This window comes from Elephas maximus, chromosome 26 (genome assembly GCF_024166365.1).
Source record: "Elephas maximus indicus isolate mEleMax1 chromosome 26, mEleMax1 primary haplotype, whole genome shotgun sequence".
Classification (NCBI taxonomy): Eukaryota; Metazoa; Chordata; class Mammalia; order Proboscidea; family Elephantidae; genus Elephas; species Elephas maximus.
Genome location: NC_064844.1, coordinates 39689770 through 39708810, shown reverse-complemented (window position 1 = coordinate 39708810; position 19041 = coordinate 39689770).

Below are 19041 nucleotides of genomic sequence, written 5' to 3'. Positions count from 1 at the left end.
GAATTCCCATTCTTCTCAATGTTATCCATAATTTATTATGATCCACAAGGTCGAATGCCTTTGCATAGTCAACATAACACAGGTAAACACTTTCTGGTACAACTCAAAATGAGAAGAAATAGCTGCAAACATCCACTAATAACCAGAATGTGGAATGTATGAAGTATAAGTCTAGGAAAACTGAAAATCATCAAAAATAAAATGGAATGCATAAAGATCGATATCCTAGGCATTAGTGAGTGGAGATGAACTGGTATGGGCCATTTTGAATTGGACAATCATACAGTCTACCATGCTAGGAATGACAGATTGAAGAGCAATGGTGTCACATTCATCATCGAAAATAACATTTCAAGATCTATCTTGAAGTATGATGTTGTCAGTGATAGGACAATATCCATAGGCCAAAAAGGAAGGCCAGTTAATGTGACTATGTTTATTATTCAAATTTATGCACCAAACACTAATGCCAAAGATAAAGAAATTGAAGATTTTTACCAACTTCTGCAGTCTGAAATTGATCAAACATACAACCAAGATGCATTGATAATTACTGGTAATTGTAATGTGAAAGCTGGAAACAAAGAAGAAGGATCTGTAGTTGAAAAACATGGCCTTGGTGATGTCGGAGATCACATGGTAGAAGTTTGCAAGACTGAGGACTTCCTCACTGCAAATACCTTTTTTCAACAACATAAACAGCAACTATACACGTGAATCTCACTGGATGGAATACACAGGAATCAAATCGACTACATCTTTGGAAAGAGATGATGGAGAAGCTCAATATCATCAGTCAGGACAAGGCCAGGGGCTGACTGCAGAACAGACCATCACTTAAAACAAGCTGCCTATGACTGTCCTTTCTTCTGAGATTGTGATCTTCTTTTTCATATAAAAATATTCTTTCTGTTATAAATGATAGTGATTATGATAGTGAGTTGTTATAGTTACTTGGCAAAATTAGACATTGGCAGCCTGAATGGACATGGGAAATACAGGGTGGAGAGAAGGAGTGTGCTGTCTCATTAGGGGGAGAGCAACTAGGAGTACATAGCAAGGTGTATATAAATTTTTGTAGGAGAGACTGACTTGATTTATAAACTTTCACTTAAAGCACGATAAAAACAAAAAATGATAAAAGTAAGAAGTTGGCAGCCTTCTTTGCCTCCTGGAATCATATATGAAAATTTACTCACTGGCAAAAAGTTTGGGGATTCCCAAACCTTTAGCAAACAAAAAATGGTTTGTTTTGATTTGCTTTCACGGTAGAGAGAGAAAATGATGCATAGGGTAAAATACAAATAGTCCTGAGGAGGTACATACTACATCTTGCTCATCAATCATCATGCCTTAGCACATCTCCTTGTTGTTGTTAGCTGCCATCAAGTTCACTCTTGAGTCTTGCCAGCTCTAGGTACAACAGAATGAAACACTGCCTGGTCTGTACCATCCCCAGATCAGTTGCAGATTGGACTGTTGTGATCTGTAGGGTTTTCATTGGCTGATTTTCAGACAAAATCACGAGGCCTTTCTTCCTAGTCCTTCTTAGTCTGGAAACTCCCCTGAAACATGTTCAGCATCGTAGCAACATGCAAGCATCCACTGACAGATGGATGGTGGCTGAGCATGAGGTACATTGATTGTGAATTGAAACCAGGTCTCTTGCATAGAAGATGATTATTCTACCAATGAAGCTATTAGCAGGTTTTAGATATTGGGGAGGGGAGAAAGTTCTAGGAGCCTGGGCCAATGAGCACCAATAATGAAGGGAAGGTCTCAGAGAAAGCTGGATAGGTGAGGGTACAGGGTCTGAGGGCTATCTGTGATGTCATCACACTCTTGCCACGGGCTGCTTCTGTCTCAGGACTTTTGCCTTAAAAGAGCCTCCTACATTTCAGGGTACACCTTGACATCAGCATATGCTGGCAACAGAAAAAAACATGGACATTATAGATAGTGTCCATATTTCTCCTGTATCTTGCTTATCACCAAAGGGAGCAAGGTTTGAATCTCCCAACTGAAACTCTGCTTGGCAAACAAATACAGATCTAATTCCTCATCTAATTTGAGAGAACACATATTCTTCACATTCTTTTCCAAATATACTTGAATTTATGAAGTGCTTTTAGGTATGTTTTTAGTTGAAAATCCACTCGTTATCAAACACTCGAACTGGGGTTCAAAAACGTGACCAGAACTAGAAAGAAGCCCATGAACACTGGTCAGTATTTTAATTAGCAATGCTTCCTGGCTTTAGAATTGAATCTTGAGACTTCAAATGGAGTAGGGCACATAAGCCATTTATACCTGCTATCCAGAGTCAGAGAGATATTATCTTGTTACACCCAGAAGGCAAACCAAGTGGAAATGAGTCATTACTTGGCCTAATCTTGTCCTTGGGACACCCACATTAGGCTGAAACTCAGGATCCAATGGCCATTTTTCTAAGTCACATTTGACTCAGCAGCATGTGCTCATGACAAAAGCATGCTGAGTTTCTCCTGTGGAATCTGGGATGGACATTTAACCTGGAAAGAGCTCACTTAACAATTGAATTTTGAATTTGTTTTTTCAATTGAAATTTTAATTTGTTTTTTCAGAGCACACACTTACTGCTGAAGACCTCTGGACCTAACATTATCCAGCCTGTTATTTTTCAAAATGTTCCTATGTTGTGGATAAGAGACAGTACTTATTTCTCTGGAAAACAATTTGGTGAAAGTATAAGTAACATCCCATGACAATTTTAGAGTTAGAACATAAACTTCTTCACATGTTATACATACTGGTTCACTTTACCCATGATTCCCAGATTCTGTAACAATGCCTGCAATTTTCCAAAGAGTTCTCAATCACTGACAACCTAGACACCAGGTTAAGTATCAGGATAGGGAGTATACTTTTGGCCATAGGGCTAGTGTATACATTTGGAGGGGCACCTAGGACCCTGGCAGCCAGAAGGGCAGAACTGAAAAGAGCCGGCCTAGCAGTCACTGAAAGGCATTTTGAGGCAGAATTCTCATTTCCCAATTCAGACCTCACACTTGCCATGGCCATGACTGGGAGTTTGAATGTATGCACTGACTTCAGTCTTCTCCATGGCTGGGCACATCACCAAGACCTGATCCCTGCCCCTCCTGCTTGACCAAATAACTGAGATTCCCCCTCAAGATCCCTCTGTCCCTGAAGACCTGAATGAGATTGGTTTGAGCCTGGATTCCATAACTTGGGAAAGTCCACTGCCCACCCAAGATTTCTCTGAGTTCCTTGGAACCCTACACATTAATGACCATCTCCATGATTTTGACTCCCAGCACTTATTGATAGTTTATTCTCTGTTATACGGTTCCAGAGCTGTTCTTTCCCCCCTCAGCTATAAACCCCAATATGTAATTTAGCCCTTTTTTTATTTCCGCAAAATTACACTTCTATGCTCCCACTTGTCTGTCAGTTTGTCATACTATGGGGGCTTGCATGTTGCTGTGATGCTGGAAGCTATGCCACCAGTATTCGGATACCAGCAAGCTCACCCATGGTGGACAGGTTTCAGCTGAGCTTCCAGACTAAGACAGACTAGGAAGAAGGGCCTGGCAGTCTACTTCTGAAAAGCATTAGCCAGTGAAAACTTTCTGAATAGCAGCAGAACATTGTCTGATATAGTGCTAGAAGATGAGCCCTCCAGGTTGGAAGGCACTCAAAAGATGACTGAAGAAGAACTGCCTCCTCAAAGTGGAGTCAGCCTTAATGATGTGGACGGAGTAAAGCTTTTGGGACCTTCATTTGCTGATGTGGCAAGACTCAAAAAGAGAAGAAACAGTTGCAAACATCCATTAATATTCAGAGCCTGGAATGTACAAAGTATGACTCTAGGAAAATTGGAAATCATCAAAAATGAAATGGAATGCATAAACATTGATATTCTAGGCATTAGTGGGCTGAAATGGACTGGTATTGACCGTTTTGACTCAGACAATCATGTAGTCTACTATGCTGAGAATGACAGCTTGAAGAGGAATGGTGTTGCATTCATTGTCAAAAAGAACGTTTCAAGATCTATCCTGAAGTACAATGCTGTCAGTGATAGGATAATGTCCATACGCCTACAAGGAACACCAGTTAATATGACTATTATTCAAATTTACACACCCATCACTAAGGCCAAAGAAGAAGAAATTGAAGATTTTTACCGGCTTCTGCAGTCTGAAATTGATCGAATATTCAATCAGGATGCATTGATAATTACTGGTGATTGGAATGTGAAAGCTAGAAACAAAGAAGGACCAGTAGTTGGAAAATATGGCCTTGGTGATAGAAACAATGCCAGAGATCGCATGATAGAATTTTGCAAGACCAAAGACTTCTTCATTGCAAATACCTTTTTCCACCAACATTAACTGTGACTATACACATGGAGGAAACCCTGGTGGCGTAGTGGTTAAGTGCTACAGCTGTTAACCAAGAGATCAGCAGTTCAAATCCGCCAGGTGCTCCTTGGAAACGCTATGGGGCAGTTCTACTCTTTCGTATAGGGTTGCTATGAGTCGTAATCAACTCGACGGCAGTGGCTTTTTGGTTTTTTTATATACTGGACCTCTACAGATGGACTACACAGGAATCAAATAGACTACATCTGTAGAAAGAGACGATGGAAAAGCTCAATATCATCAGTTAGAACAAGGCCAGGGTCTGACTGCAGAACAAACCATCAATTGTTCATATAAAAGTTTAAGTTGAAACTGAAGAAAATTAGAACAATTACTTGAGACCCAAAACACAACCTTGAATATATCCCACCTGAATTTAGAGACCGTCTCAAGAATAGATGTGATATGTTGAACACTAATGACCGGAAACCAGAGGAGTTGTGGAAAGGCATCAAGGACATCATACATGAAGAAAGCAAGAGGTCATTAAAAAAAGACCAAGATGAATGTCAGAAGAGACTCTGAAACTTGCTCTTGAATGTTGAGCAGCTAAAGCAAAAGGAAGAAATGATGAAGAAAAGGAACTGAACAGAAGATTTCAAAGGGCAGGTCGAGAAGACAAAGTATTACAATGACATGTGCAAAAACCTGGAGATAGAAAACCAAAAGGGAAGAACAAGCTTGGCCTTTCTCAAGCTGAAAGAACTGAAGAAAAAATTCAAACCTCGAGTTGCAATAGTGAAGGATTCTATGAGGAAACTATTGAACGACGCAGGAAGCATCAAAAGAAGATGGAAGGAATACACAGAGTCATTATACCAAAAACAACTGGTCAGTGTTCAACCATTTCAGGAGGTGGAGTATGATCAGGAACTGATAGTACTGAAGGAAGAAGTCCAAGCTACACTGAAGGCATTGTCGAAAAACAAGGCTCCAGGAACTGATGAAATACCAATTAAGATGTTTCAACAAATGGATACAGTGCTGGAACTGCTCACTCATCTATGCTAAGAAATTTGGAAGGCAGCTACCTGGTCAACCAACTGGAAGAGATCCATATTTATGCCTATTCCCAAGAAAGGTGATCCAACAGAATGTGGAAATTATCAAACAAGATCATTAATATCACACACAAGTAAAATTTTGCTGAAGATCATTCAAAAGCAACTGCCACCGTATATCAACAGGGAACTGCCAGAAATTCAGGCCCCATTCAGAAGAGGATGTGGAACAAGAGATAGCATTGTTGATGTCAGATGGATCCTGGGTGAAAGCAAAGAATACCAGAAAGATGTTTACCTGTGTTTTATTGACTATGCAAAGTCATTCAACTGTGTGGATCATAAGAAATTATGGATAACGTTGCAAAGAATCGATTTTCCAGAACACTTAATTGTGCTCATGAGGAAACTGCACATAGATTAAGAGGTAGTTGTTCGGATAGAACAAAGACTTACTTCATGGTTTAAAGTCAAGAAAGATGTGCGTCTGGGTTGTATCCTTTCACCATACCTATTCAATCTTTTTGCTGAGCAAATAATCCGAGAAGCTGGACTATATGAAGAGGAACAGGACATCAGGATTGGAGGAAAACTCGTTAATAACCTGAGTTACATAGACTACACAACCTTGCTTGCTGAAAGTGAAGAGGACTTGAAGCATTTACCGATGAAGATCAAAGACCACAGCCTTTAGTATGAATTACACCTCAACATAAGGAAAACAAAAATCCTCAGAACTGGACCAATAAGCAATATCACGATAAATGGGGAAAAGATTGAAGTTGTCAAGGGTTTCATTTTACTTGGTTCCTCAATCAACACCCATGGAAGCAGCAGTCAGGAAATCAAAAGACACATTGAGTTGGACAAATTTGCTGCAAAAGACTTCTTTAAATTGTTGAAAAGCAAAGATATCACCTTAAAGACTAAGGTGTGTCTGACCCAAGCCATGATATTTTCAATCGCATCATAAGCATACAAAAGCTGGACGACAGATAAGGAAGACTGAGGAAGAATTGATGCCTTTGAATTGTGGTGCTGGCAAAGAATATTGAATATACCATGGACTGCCAAAAGGACAAACAAATCTGTCTTGGAAGAAGTACAACCAGAATGCTCCTTAGAAGCAAGGATGGCGAGACTACATCTCAAATACTTTGGACATGTTGTCAGGAGGGATCAGTCCCTGGAGAAGGACATCATGCTTGGTAAAGTAGAGGGACAGTGAAAGAGAGGAAGACCCTCATGGAGATGGATTGACACAGTGGCTGCAACAATGGGCTCAAGCATAACAATGATTGTGAGCATGGCGCAGGACCAGGAAGTGTTGCGTTCTGTGGTACATAGGGTCGCTATGAGTTGGAACTGACTTGACAGCACCTAACAACAAGAACACATTTCTACGATGCCTTTCAAGTAAGATAGACACTAAGCTAAAGATTTAGGAATACAGAAAACACACTGCAAAATTGCAAAGAACATAGAACAGAGTAGTAAGCTTCCCCTAACCTTAATTTCTTCATCCACCCTACCATGCTATTCAGTCATCCTTTCTCTCTCTTTTTTTTTTTTTTCTTGTCTTCTCCCTCTCACTTCTGTTTTTTCCTTCTCAAAAAAAAAAAAAAAAAAAAATCACCCTGAACTTCCTTATGGGGAACAATTCTTATATTTCCACCTTTACCCCTAAACTGAGCTGTTGTTGTTTTGTTAGCTGCCATCAGCCATCAAGTCAGTTCCAACTCGTATCAACCCTATGTACAACAGAACAAAACACTGCCCAGTCCTGCACCATGCTCACAATCATTGTTATGCTTGAGCCCATTGTTGCAGCCACTGTGTCAATCCATCTCGTTGAGGGTCTTGCTCTCTTTCGCTGTCCCTCTACTTTACCAAGCATGATGTCCTCCTCCAGGGACTGATCCCTCCTGATAACATGTCCAAAGTATGTGAGGTGAAGTCTCCCAATCCTTGCCTGTAAGAAGCATTCTAGCTGTACTTCTTCCAAGACAGATTTGTTTATTCTTCTGGCAGTCCATGACATGTTCAATATTCTTTGCTAACACCATAATTCTAAGGTGTTAATTCTCCTTTGGTCTTCCTTATTCATTGTCCAGCTTTTGAATGCATATGAGGTGATTGCAAACATCATGGCTTGGGACAGGTGCACCTTAGTCCTCAAGAGGTCTTTTGCAGCAGATTTTCCCAATGCAGTACGCTATTTGATTTCTTGACTGCTATTTCCATGGGCATTGATTGTAGATACAAGCAAAATGAAATTCTTGACAACTTCAATCTTTTCTCCATTTATCATGATGTTGCCCATTGGTCCAGTTGTAAGGATCTTTGTTTTCTTTGTGCTGAATCCATACTGAAGACTGTAGTCCTCGATCTTCATCAGTAGGTGCTTCAAGCCTTCATCAATTTCAGCAAGCAATGTTGTGTCATCTGCATATCAAAGGTTGTTAATGAGTCTTCCTCCAATTCTGATACTCCTTTCTTCTTCATATAGTCCAGCTTCTTAGATTATTTGCATGCAGATTGAATAAGTATGGTAAAAGGGTACAACTCTGACGCACACATTTCCCATCTTTAAATCTCACGGTATTCCCTCTTTCTGTTGGAATGACTACCTCTAGGTCTATGTCTTAGGCTGGGTTCTCTAGAGAAGTAAAACCAATAAAGCATATCAATATATATAGAGAGAGAGAGAGATTTATATCAAGGAAAGAGCTCACACAATTTTTAGAGGCTGTAACATCTGAAGTCCACTGGGCAGGAAAAAGGTATCTCCTGACTCACATAGCCACAGGAACTGGTGAATCCAAGATCAGCAGGTGGGAGAACAGGGCTGTTGCTTACAGGACGTGAAGATGGACCAGATTTCAAGATCGGCAGGCAAGACCACAGGCAAGCTGCCAGCTCAAGTCCCAAGAACAAGAGTTCAGACAAACAGGAGCCAGCTGTAGGATCCAAAACAAGCAAAAGCCCTGGCAAAGTGAGCAAGAAGAGCCAGGCAGTGGAGGGCAGAGAGATTGAAGGCTGCATGTGGCGGGGGGTGAGCCCCCACAGGCTTGCCTCCGCTGGTACCACAGCAGATCCCATCATGGGGGTGATCATGTATCAAATTTCAACAGGGAGGTGATCACAACATTATACAACTGCCAAAACACTGAGAATCATGGCCCAGCCAAGTTTACACAGAATCTTAACCATTGCAGTCTATATACAACTTCCTCACTAGCACAATTAAGCGTTCTGGAATACCCATTCTTCACGATGTTATCCATAAGCTTTCATGATCCACATAGTCAAATACATTTGCATAGCCAATAAAACACAGGTGAACACCCTTCTGGTATTCTCTGCGTTCAGCCAGGATCCATCTGACATGGGCAATTGTATCCCTCGTTCCACGTGCTCTTCCGAATCTGGCTTCATTTTCTGGCAGTTCCCTGTCAATGTAGTGCTGCAACCTTTTTTGAACGATCTTCTGCAAAATTTTACTTGTGTGTGATATTAATGATATTGTTCGATAATTTCCACATTCATTTGGATCACCTTTCTTTGGAATAGGCATAAATATGGATCTCTTCCAGTCAGTTGGCCAGGTAGCTGTCTTCCAAATTTCTTGGTACAGACGAGTGAGCACCTCTAGCAATGCATCCATTTGTTGAAACATCTCAAAATGGTATTCCGTCAATTCCTGGAGGCTTGTTTTTCTCCTATGTCTTCAGTGCAGCTTGGACTCATTCCTCCAGTACCGTAGGTTCTTGATCATATGCTATGTCCTGAAATGATTTAATGTTGACCAATTCTTTTTGGTACAATGACTCTGTGTATTCCTTCCATATTTTGATGCTTCCTGCGTCGTTCGGGATTCTGCCCATAAAATTCTTCAATACTGCAACTCAAGGCTTGAATTTTTTTCTAAAGTTCTTTCAGTTTGAGAAATGCTGAGAGTGTTCGTCCCTTTTGGTTTTCTAACTCCAGGTCTTTGCACATTTCATTGTAATACTTTATCTTCTTGAGCAGCCCTTTGAAATCTTCTGTTCAGCTCTTTACTTCATCATATCTTTAGTTCACTTTAGCTACTCCACATTTAAGAACAACTTTCAGAGTCTCTTCTGACATCCATTTTGGTCTTTTCTTTCTTTCCTGTCTTATTAATGACCTCTTGCTTTCTTCGTGTATGATGTCTTTGATGTCATTCCACAACTCATCTGGTCTTTGGTCATTAGTGCTCCATGTGTCAGAACTATTCTTGAGATGGTCTCTAAATTCAGATGGGATATACTCAAGGTCATACTTTGGCTCTTGTGGACTTGTTCTAATTTTCTTCAGTTTCAACTTGCACTTTCATATGAGCAATTGATGGTTTGTTCTGTAGTCAGCCCCTGGCCTTTTTCTGACTGATGATATTGAGCTTCTCAATCATCTCTTTCCACAGATGTAGTCAATTCGATTCCTGTGTATTCCATCCAGTGAGGTCCACGTGTATTGTCACTGTTTATGTTGTTGAAAAAAAGGTATTTACTATGAAGAAGTCATTGGCCTCACAAAATTCTATCATGCAATCTCCAGCGTCATTTCTACCACCAAGGCCATATTTTCCAACTACCAATCATTCTCATTTCCAACTTTTGCATTCCAACCGCCACTAATTATCAATGCATCTTGATTGCATGCTTTATCAGTTTCAGACTGCAGAAGTTGGTAAATGTCTTCAGACTCGTGGGGGAACTGATCTGTGGTCTTCCTTTTCATAGAAAAATATGATTTTTTAGTTTAGATTAGACAAAGGCCTAATCTAAGGGGAGTAGGAAGGGGAGTGCAAAGAGGAGGATTTACAAAAACAATCCACTACAATTGGATTAGAGTTAATTTGGGAAGAGTTGCGTTCTCTAAATGTCAGGCCTTCTGTTTTAGGAACATGAAATATATATTAGTTTCCTATGGCTGCTGTTAACAAACTACCACAAAGTTAAAACACACATTTATAATCTTAACAGTTTCAGAAGTCTGAAAGCCATGACGGTGCCAATTTGATTCCTGTGTATTTCATCCGGTGAGGTGCTTAACCATTGCACCACCAGGGCTCTTTGAACAGTGAGTACTTGCCAGGTATTAGTGGGGTGGGATAGGGAATTAGAGGGTGTAACTACAAAGGGATCACAGGAATCTGTTTTATTTTTTAATTCTGTATCTAGATTGTGGTGGTGGTTGGTTACATGGATCTAAACATGTATTGGAATTAAGCCAAAATTAAGGTGTCAGCAGGGCTGTACTTTTTCCAGAGGCTCTTGGGGAGAATCTGTTTCTTGCTTCTTCCAGCTTCTGGTGGCTGCCATCATTCTTTTGCTTGTGGTTTCATTACCCCAATCTCTGCCTCCATGGTCACTTTGCCTTCTCTTCTTCTGTGTCAAACCCGCCTCCTCTAAAACGTCCCTCTTATAAGGACACTTGTCATTGCATTTAGGACCCACCTGGATAATCCAAGATAATCACCCCATCTCAAGATCCTTAATCATGCTTTTCTTCTTCCACATAAGGTAACATTTACATGTCTCAGGGTTATGATCGGGTATCTTTGAGGGCCATTATTCAGCCTTCTACAGAGTGTTAACTTGCAATATGATAGTGGACTTCTCTAGTGTTTATAATTTTATCAATATTCACTTTTTTCCCTAGCTGCAATATAAACTTAGATTCCTAATGTCTTCAAGCTGATTGTTCTTATTTTTATAACTATCTTAATCTTTATTAATGCTTTCCCCTACTTTAAAATATATTTATACTGATATCAATATACTACACCAGATTGTTTTTGGCTAGTATTCACCTGTTTTGTTCATTTTTGTTTTACAATTAGCACACATTTTAAGTTTGTCTGTTATAAATAGCATGTAGCAGGATTTTTAAAAACCTTTTGACCTTGTCTGCATTTTAACCAGTGAATTTGGCCAATTTACATTGATTGTATTTATTAATCTATCTTTACATATTTCTAATTTCTTAGTTTGTCCATTTTATTTATCTTGCTTTTTCTATACTTCCATTTTTGTGGTACAGTTTTATGAATTCCAACACATTTAGATTCATGTAACCAACCACCACCACAATCTAGATACAGATTAAAAAAAAACAAAAAAACAGATTCCTGTGATCCCTCTGTAGTTACACCCTCTCACTTCCCACACCACCCCACTAATACCTGGCAACTGCTCACTATTCGAGGAGCCCTGGTGGTGCAATGGTGAAGCACTTGGCTGCTAACCAAAGGGTTGGCAGTTCAAACCCACTCAGCAGCTGCAAGAGAGAAAGACCTGGTGACCTGCTCTCATAAAAACTACAGCCTAGAAAACCCTATAGGGCACTTCTACTGTGTCATATGGGATAGCTATGAGTCAAAATTGACCTAACAACAATATCTCACTATTCTCCATGATTATAGTTTTGTCTTTTCTAGAATGTCATATAAATGGAATCATAGTCTATAACTTTTTGAGACTGGCTTCTTTTACAGCATAATGCCTTTAAACTTCAAGCTGTTACATGCATCAAATTTTTTTCTTTTTTTTAATTGCTGAATAGAATTCTGTTGTACAGGTATATGCTGATTTATCTATTCCTCCATAGAAGAACATTTGGCTTGTTTCCAGGTTTTGCTGATTCTAAATAAAATTGCTAAAGATATTTGTGTGTACGTTTTTATGTAAACATAACATTTCATTTCTTTAGGGTAAATACCTAGGAGTGGAATTGTTGGGTGATATGGTAAGTATATGTTTTAATTTAGTAGAGGGTCAGTGAAAAAGGGAAGGCCTTCAACAAGGCAGACTGACACAGTGGCTGCAACAATGGGCTCAAACAGCAAAAATTGTGAGGATGGCTCAGGACAGGGCGGAGTTTCAAACTGTTGTACGTAGGGTGGCTATGAGTTGGAACTGACTCATCAGCACCTAAAAGCAACCTGTTTTAATTTATAAGAAACTACCAGACTGTTTTCCAGAGAAGCTGTGTCATTTTACATCCCTGCTAGTAATGAATGAGAGTTCCAGTTGCTCCACTCCTTGTCAGAACTTAGTATTGTCAGCAGCATTTTTTATCGTGGCCATTATAACAGGGATAAAGTCATATCTAATAGTGGTTTTATTTTGAATTTTCCAAATGACAAATGACATCTTTTCATTTCCTTATTTGCCTTCTGTATATTCTCTTTGGTGAGATGTCTATTCAAGTCTTTTGCTCATTTTCTATTGGGTTGTTTGTTTCCTTATTGCTGAGTTTGAGGGCTCTTTATATGTTCTGGATACAAGGCCTTTGCAGAGATGTGATTTCAAATATTCTCTCCTAAATTCTAACTTGTTTTTTTATTCTCTTAACAATGCCTTTTGTACAACAAACTTTTTTAATTTTGATGAAGTCAAATATATCAATTTTCCTGTTTTGGTGTCATGTCTAAGAACTCCTTACCTAACTGCAGCTCATGGAGATTTTCTTCAATGTGATCCATTTTGAGTTAATTTTCATATAAGGTATGAGGTTTGGATGGAAGTTTATTTATTGCATATAAATATTGAATTGTTTTGCACATGCATATTGAAAAGAGTACTCTTAGTATTGTACTTTTTTCAAAATCAATAGGCTACATTTATATGAGTCTACCTCTGGATTTTAATCCACTCCATTCATCTATGTGTCTATCCTTTGGCTAACACCATACTATTATTGTGTTTTTGTTAGGTGCCGTCAAGACAGTTCCAACTCATAGTGACCCTATGCACAACAGAACGAAACTCTGCCCAGTCCTGCGCCATCCTTACCCTGTGTCAATCCACCTCGTTCAGGGTCTTCCTCTTTTCCGTTGACCCTGTACTTTGCTCAGCATGATGTCCTTCTCCAGGGACTCATCCCTCCTGACAACATGTCCAAAGTATGTAAGACGCAGTCTCGCCACCCTTGCTTCTAAGGAGTATTCTGGTTGCACTTCTGAGACAGATTTCTTCATTCCTTTTGCAGTCCATGGTATATTCAATATTCTTCACCAACACCACAATTCAAAGGCATCAATTCTTCAGTCTTCCTTATTCATTGTCCAGCTTTCACATGCATATGATGTGATTGAAAACACCATGGCTTGGGTCAGGCACACCTTAGTCTCCAAGGTGACATCTTTGCTTTTTAATACTTTAAAGAGGTCCTTTACAGCAGATTTACCCAATGCAATGTGTCTTTTGATTTCTTGACTGCTGCTTCCATGGTGTTCATTGTGGATTCAAGTAAAATGAAATCCTTGACACATTCAATCTTTTCTCCGTTTATCATGATGTTGCTTATTGGTCCAGTTGTGAAGATTTTTATTTTCTTTATACTGAGGTGCAATTCATACTGAAGGCTGTGGTCTCTGATCTTCATTAGTAAGTGCTTCAAGTCCTCTTCACTTTCAGCAAGCAAGGTTGTGTCATCTGCATAACGCAGGTTGTTAATGAGTCTTTCTCAAATCCTGGTGCCCCGTTCTTCTTCATATAATCCAGCTTCTTGGATTATTGTATTGTATTGTCAGTTTATTGTAGATGTCACTTTTTAGGTTAAGGAAGTTCCCTTTATTTTTAGATTTTATCGTAAGCGGATGTTGAATTTTTGAAATAATTTTTTTCATCAATTGATGCAGTCATGTGGTTTTTCTTCTCTTAGAATGTTAATATGGTCTATTATATTGATTGATTTTGAATATTGACTCAACCTTCCTTTCCAAGATTAACCCTACTTGGCCATGATTATTATTCTTTTTATATATTTCTGGAATTTATTTGCTCATATGTTCTGGAGGATTTTTACATCAACATTCATGAGGGATATTGGGCTATAGTATTCTTATACTGTCTGATTTTAGTATCAAAGTAAGAATTTTTTGGAATAGGTCTTTTGGCAATTAATTTTCTTAGTTTTTTCTTCATTTCAAAATGTCTTTATTTCTCCTTTATTTTCATCTTTGTTTCTTATACCAGATTCTGTACTGACCATTATTTCCTTTCAACACTTTTAAAATGTTCCTCCACTTTCTTCTGATTTCATCCTTTCTGATGAGAAATCATTTAATCCCCTATAAGCAATATGTCATTTCTTAATGGCTGCTTTCAAGAGTTTGTTTGTTTTTTTAATTTTTATTCTGCTTGAAGTGATAATTTTGAAATCAAGTCAGCTTCTCATACAAAATTTATATACGCCTTGCTATATACTCCTAATTTCTCTCCCCCTAATGAGACAGCCCGCTCCTTCCCTCCACTCTCTCTTTTCCTGTCCATTCTGCCAGCTTCTGAGCCCCTCTGCCCTCTCATCTTCCCTTCAGATAGGAGATTCCAACATAATCTCAGGTGTCTACTTGATCCAAGAAGCTCATTCTTCACCAGCATCTTTTTCTATCCCATTGTCCAGTCCAGTCCTTGTTTGAAGAGTTGGCTTCGGGAATGGTTCCTGTCTTGGGCTAACAGAAGGTCTGGGGGCCATGACCACCAGGGTCATTCTAGTCTCAGTCAGACTATTAAGTCTGGTATTTTTACAAGAATTTGGCATCTGCATCCTACTGCTCTCCTGCTCCCTCAGGGGTTCTCTGTTGTGTTCCCTGTCAGGGCAGTCATCGGTTGTTGCCATCTAGTTCTTCTGGTCTCAGGCTGATGTAGTCTCTGGTTTATGTAGCCCTTTCTGTCTCTTGGGGTCATAATTATCTTGTGTCCTTGGTGTTCTTCATTCTCCTTTGATCCAGGTGGGTTGAGACCAATTGATGCATCTTAGATGGCTGCTTCCTACCTTAGATGGCTGCTTGTTAGGTGCCACTCTACAAAGTGGGATGAAGAATGTTTTCTTAATAGGTTTTATTATGCCAATTGACTTAGATGTCCCCTGAAACCGTGGTCCCCAAACCCCTGCCCCTGCTACACTGGCCTTCTAAGCATTCAGTTTATTCAGGAAACTTCTTGGTTTTTGGTTTAGTCCATTTGTGCTGACCTCTCCTATATTGTGTGTTGTCTTTCCCTTCACCTAAAGTTCTTATCTTTTGTCTAATTAGTGAATATCCCTCTCCCTCCCTTCTTCCCTCCCCCCTCTCGTAACCATCAAAGAATATTTTCTTCTCTGTTTAAACTATTTCTAGAGTTCTTATAATAGTGCTGTTATACAATATTTGTCCTTTTGCAGCTAATTTCACCCAGCATAATGCCTTCCAGATTCCTCCACGTTATGAAATGTTTCACAGATTCATTACTGTTCTTTATCATAGTATTCCATTGTGTGAATATACCGTAATATATTTATCCATTCATCCATTGATGGGCACCTTGGTTGCATCCATATTTTTTCTATTGTAAACAGTGCTACAATGAACATGGGTATGCATATATCTGTTTGTGTAAAGACTCTTATTTCTCTAGCATATATTTCAAGGAGTGGGATTAACTACCGAAAAAAAAAAAACTGTTTTTTTTTTTTATGGTAGTTCTATTTCTAGTCTTTTAAGGAAGCACCAAATTGATTTCCAAAGTGGTTGTACCATTTTACATTCCCACCAGCAGTGTATAAGTGCTCCAGTCTCTCCACTACCTCTCCAACATTTATTATTATGTGTTTTTTGGATTATGCCAGTCTTGTCGGAGTGAGATGGAATCTAATTGCAGTTTTGATTTGCATTTCTCTGATGGCTAATGATCGCAAGCATTTTCCTCATGTATCTCTTAGCTACCTGAATGTCTTCTTTAGTGAAATGTCTGTTCACATCTTTTGCCCATTTTTTAATTGGGTAATTTGTCTTTTTGTAGTTGAGTTTTTGAAGTAGCATGTAGGTGTTAGAGATCAGGTGCTGATCGGAAATGTCATAGCTAAAAAATTTTCCCAGTCTGTAGGTAATCTTTTTACTCCTTTGGTGAAGTCTTTGGATGAACATAGGTGTTTGATTTTTAGGAACTCCCAGTTATATAGTTATTCTTCTGTATTGTTAGTAATGTTTTGTATACTGTTTATGCCATGTATAAGGGCCCCTAATATTATCCCTATTTTTTCTTCATGATCTTTACCATTTTAGATTTTACATTTAGGTCTTTGATCCATTTTGAGTTATTTCTTGTGCATAGTATGAGGTATGGGTCTTGTTTCATTTTTTTTGCAGATAGATATCCAGTTATGCTCTCACCATTTCTTTAAAAGACTGTCTTTTCTCCCATTTAACTGGTTTGGGGCCTCTGTCAAACATCAGCTGCGCATATGTGGATGGATTTATGTCTGGATTCTCAATTCTGTTCCACTGGTCTATGTACCTGTTGTTGTACAAGTACCACGCTGTTTTGACTACTGTGGCAGTATAAAAAAAAAAAAATTTTTTTTTTTTTTTAATAGGCTCTAAAATCAGGTAGAGTGAAGCATCCAACTTTGTTCTTTTTCAGTAATGCTTTACTTATCCGGGGCCTCTTTCCCTTCCATATGAAGTTGGTGATTTGTTTCTCCATCTCATTAAAGAATGTCATTGGAATTTGGATTGGAATTGCATTAAATCTATAGATCACTTTTGGTAGAATAGACATTTTTACAATGTTAAGTCTTCCTATCCATGAGCAAGGTTTGTTTTTCCACTTATGTAGGTCTCTTTTGTTTTCTTGTAGTTTTGTAGTTTTCTTTGTATAAGTCTTTTACATCTCTGGTAAGATTTATTCCTAAGTATTTTATTTTCTTGGGGGCTATTGAAAATGGTATTGATTTGGTGATTTCCTCTTTGATGTTCTTTTTGTTGGTGTAGAGGGATCCAACTGATTTTTGTATGTTTATCTGATATCCTGATACTTTGTTGAACTCTTCTATTAGTTTCAGTAGTTTTCTTGAGGATTCCTTAGGTTCTCTGTGTACATGGTCATGTCATCTGCAAATAGACATACTTTTACTTCTTCCTTGCCAATCTGGATGACCTTTATTTCTTTATCAAGCCTCATTGCTCTGGTTAGGACCTCCAGCACAATGTTGAATAAGAGTGGTGATAAAGGGCATCCTTGTCTCATTCCCAATCTCAAGGGGAATGCTTTCAGACTCTCTCCATTTAGGATGATGTTGACTCTTAGCTTTGTATAAATGCCCTTTATTATGTTGAGGAAGTTTCCTTCTATTCCTATTTTGCTGAGAGTTTTTATCATGAATCGGTGTTGAACTTCGTCAAATGCCTTTTCTGCATCAGTTGATAAAATCATGATTCTTGTCTTTCATTTTATTTATATAATGGATTACACTAATTGTTTTTCAGATGTTGAACCATCCCTGCATACCTGGTATAAATCCCATTTGGTCATGGTGAATTACTTTTTTTTGATATGTTGCTGAATTCTATTGGCTAGAATTTTGTTGAGGATTTTTGCATCTAAGTTCATGAGGGATATAGGTCTGTAATTTTCTTTCTTTCTTTCTTTCTTTCTTTTTGTAGTGTCTTCGCCTAGTTTTGGTATCAGGGATATGCTGGCTTCATAGAATGAGTTTGGGAGTATTCCATCCTTTTCTACGCTCCAAAATACCTTTAGTAGTAGTGGTGTTAACTCTTCTCTGAAAGTTTGGTAGAACTCTGCAGTGAAGCTGTCCAGTCCAGGGCTTTTTGTTGTTGTTGTTGTTGGGAGTTTTTAAATTACCTTTTCAATCCCTTCTTTTGTTATGGGTCTATTTAGTTCTACTTCTGTTTGTGTTAGTTTAGGTAGGTAGTGTGTTTCTAGGAATTCATCCATTTCTTCTAGGTTTTCAAATTTGTTAAGAGTACAATTTTTTATAGTGATCTGATTCTTTTAATCTCAGGTGAGTCTTTTGTAATATGGCCCATCTCATTTCTTTTTCGGGTTATTTACTTCCTCTTCTGTTTTTCTTTTGTCAGTTTGGCCAATGGTTTATCAATTTTGTTAGTTTTTTCAAAGAACCTACTTTTGGTCTGGTTAATTCTTTCAATTGTTTTTCTGTTTTCTGTTTCATCTAATTCCGCTCTAATTTTTATTTAGTTGTTTTCTTCTGGTGCCTGTGGGTTTCTTTTGTTGCTCTCTTTCTATTTGTTCAAGTTGTAGGGATAATTCTTTGATTTTGGCCCTTTCTTCTTTTTGGATGTGTGCATTTATCGATATAAATTGACCCATGAGCACTGTTTTTGCTGTGTCCCAAAGGTTCTGAGAGGAAGTGTTTTCATTCTCATTGGACTCTATGAGTTTCCTTATTCCATCCTTAATGTCTTCTATAATGCAGTCTTTTTTAAGCAGAGTATTGTTAAGTTTCCAAGTGTTTGATTTCTTTTCCCTGCTTTTTCTGTTATTGATTTCTACTTTTATGGCCTTATGGTCAGAGAAAATGCTTTCTAATATTTCAATGTTTTGGATTCTGCTAAGGCTTCCTTTATGACCTACTATGTGGTCTATTCTAGAGAATTCCATGTACACTAGGAAAAAAAGTATACTTGGCTGCTGTTCGGTGGAGTGTTATGTATATGTCTATGAGGTCAAGTTGGTTGATTGTGGCATTTAGATCTTCCATGTCTTTATTGAGCTTCTTTCTGGATGTCCTGTCCTTCACCAAAAGCAGTGTGTTGAAGTCTCCTACTATTATTGTGGAGC